General features: G+C 39.1%; 1 pseudogene; it reads left to right on the plus strand.

The window, feature by feature from the left end:
- The first annotated feature begins 2,219 nt into the window (after positions 1 to 2,219).
- LOC131766410 (AN1-type zinc finger protein 6 pseudogene) lies at positions 2,220 to 3,011 on the plus strand (annotated as a pseudogene).
- Positions 3,012 to 3,237: the final 226 nt, after the last annotated feature.

Genomic DNA, 3,237 nt, shown 5'->3' on the forward strand with positions numbered 1-3,237 from the left:
AGGGAGACAAAAGACCTGTATGCAGAAAACTATAAGACACTGATGAAAGAAATTAAAGATGATACCAACAGATGCAGAGGTATACCATGTTTTTGGACTGGAAGAATCAATATTGTGAAAATGACTGTACTACCCAAAGCAATCTACAGATTCAATGCTATCCTTATCAAATTACCAATGGCATTTTTTACAGAACTAGAACAAAATATCTTAAAATTTGTATGGAGATGCAAAAGACCCCAAATAGCCAAAGCTGTCTTGAGGGATAAAAAAGGAGCTGGAGGAATCAGACACCCTGACTTCAGATTATACTACAAAGTTACAGTAATCAAGACAATATGGTACTGGCACAAAAAGAGAAATATAGATAAACAGAACAAGATAGAAAGCCCAGAGATAAACCCACACACGTATGGTCAACTAATGTATGACACAGGAGGCAAGGATATACAATGGAGAAAAGACAGTCTCTTCAATAAGTGGTGCTGGGAAAACTGGACAGCTACATGTAAAAGAATGAAATTAAAACACTCCCTAACACCATGACAAAAATAAACTCAAAATGGATTAAAGACCTAAATGTAAGACTGGACACTATAAAACTCTTAGAGGAAAACATAGGAAGAACACTCTTTGTCATAAATCACAGCAAGATCTTTTTTGATCCACCTCTTAGAGTAATGGAAATAAAAACAAAAATAAACAAATGGGACCTAATGAAACTTAAAAGCTTTTGCACAGCAAAGGAAACCATAAACAAGATGAAAAGACAGCCCTCAGAATGGGAGAAAATATTTGCAAAAGAATCAACGGACAAAGGATTAATCTCCAAAATATATAAACAGCTCATGCAGCTCAATATTAAAAAAACAAACAACCCAATCCAAAAATGGGCACAAGACCTAAATAGACATTTCTCCAAAGAAGACGTACAGATGGCCAAGAAGCACATGCAAAGCTGCTCAACATCACTAATTATTAGAGAAATGAAAATCAAAACTACAATGAGGTATCACCTCACAGTGGTTAGAATGGACATCATCAGAAAATCTACAAACCACAAATGCTGGAGAGGGTGTGGAGAAAAAGGAACCCTCTTTCACTGTTGGTGGGAATGTAAATTGATACGGCCACTATGGAGAACAGTATACAGGTTCCTTAAAAACTAAAAATAGAATTACCATATGATCCAGCAATCCCATTACTGGGCACCTACCCAGAGAAAACCATAATTCAAAGAGACACATGCACCCCAATGTTCATTGCAGCACTATTTCCAATAGCCAGGTCCTGCAAGCAACCTAAATGCCCATTGACAGACTAATGGATAAAGAAGATGTGGTACATATATACAATGGAATATTACTCAGCCATAAAAAGGAATGAAATTGGGTCATTTGTAGAGACATGGATGGATCTAGAGACTGTCATACAGAGTGAAGTAAGTCAGAAAGAGAAAAACTAATATCATATATTAACGCATATATGTGGAACCTAGGAAAATGGTACAGATGAACCAGTTTGCAGGGCAGAATTTGAGACACAGATGTAGAGAACAAATGTATGGACACCAAGGGGGGAAAGCGGTGGGGGTTGGTGGTGGTGATGTGATGAATTGGGCGATTGATAGTGACATGTATACACTGATGTGTATAAATTGATGTTTAATAAGGACCTGCTGTATAATAAATAAATAAAATTCAAAAATTTAAAAAAAAGAAAACCAATCTACTAAAGTAATAAAAAAGCAAAACAAAACAAGTACAGTCATTAATAAAATTAATTTAAAAAACGAAAGTATAACAAAACTACTAGAACTGTGGGTGCATGCGACAGCTTTCTGTGAGTTGAAGGTGTGAATCCTAGACAAATCTCATCCAAGTGTTCTGCATGAACTCATGTGAGAAACTGCTGCCATATACCTTTGAGCTCAGAGGCAGGCGGAGGGGCTGGTGGCGGCAGCTGGGCCGAGGAGAGCAGGGGTTCAGTGGCCTCACCCGTCCCCATTCACCGGTGGCGACCGGCAGCGGCGGGTAGCGCGTCAGGTGGAGAGAGCCGCCGCCAGGAACGAATCTGAAGTCTGCTGCAGTAAAACACTGAAGGCTTTAAAATGTTTTCTTGCATAAAACTGAAAGTTTAGCTGCTTATGAGGATAGGGAAGGCAGGAAGCTAATGTCTGTCTCAAGATACAGAACAGCTGATTCCTCATCAACCTCAACTGTCCCAAGAAACAGCAGGAAAGACAACCTGACATAGGGAACTGGGGACTGCTATACAGAGAGAGAACTACAAAGCATCCTCGGTGCAGTAGGAACCCTAATCCAAAGTGCCTATACTTTTATCAGAGTGCGCAACAGAGGAACATGGCTCAAGAAACTAATCACAGCCAAGTGCCTATGCTTTGTTCCACTGGCTGCGGATTTTACGGAAACCCTCGTACAAATGGCATGTGTTTAGTATATGATAAAGAACATCTTCAAAGACAGACCAGTAGTAATGGTAGAATAAGCCCACCTGCACCTTCCGTCAGTAGTCTGTCTGAGTCTTTACCAGTTCAGTGCACAGATGGCAGTGTCCCAGAAACTCAGTCAGCGTTAGACTCTACGTCTTCATCTATGCAGCCAAGCCCTGTATCAGATCAGTCACTTTTGTCAGAATCTGTAGCATCTTCCCAAGTGGACAGTACATCTGTGGATAAAGCAATACCTGAAACAGAAGACCTGCAAGCTTCAATATCAGAAATGGCACAGCAGCCATCTGAAGAGCAAAGCAAGTCTCTTGAAAAACCAAAACAAAAAAAGAATTGCTGTTTCATGTGCCGGAAGAAAGTGGGACTTACTGGGTTTGAATGTCAGTGTGGAAATGTTTACTGTGGTGTACACCGTTACTCAGATGTACACAATTGCTCTTACAATTACAAAGCTGATGCTGCTGAGAAAATCAGAAAAGAAAAGCCAGTAGTTGTTGGTGAAAATATCCAGAAGATTTGAACTCCTGGAATACAAAATCCTTTGACCACCTGCAAACTAAAAATTCACTTGAGGTTTTTTTGCTAGTCATTGAGAATGTAGAGCAATGTATCTTTCATAGACCTTTTAACCATGCATGTCATCAGAAGAATAGATTTTTGGTTTTGTTTTGAAAATGACTCTGAACATTTATTTACATTGCAGTTTCTGTGGCTGAAAAGACTTAAGTAAACTTTACAAGTATTATCCTTTTAAGATCATTTTAATT

Source organism: Kogia breviceps, chromosome 12 (genome assembly GCF_026419965.1).
Source record: "Kogia breviceps isolate mKogBre1 chromosome 12, mKogBre1 haplotype 1, whole genome shotgun sequence".
NCBI classification, from domain to species: domain Eukaryota; kingdom Metazoa; phylum Chordata; class Mammalia; order Artiodactyla; family Physeteridae; genus Kogia; species Kogia breviceps.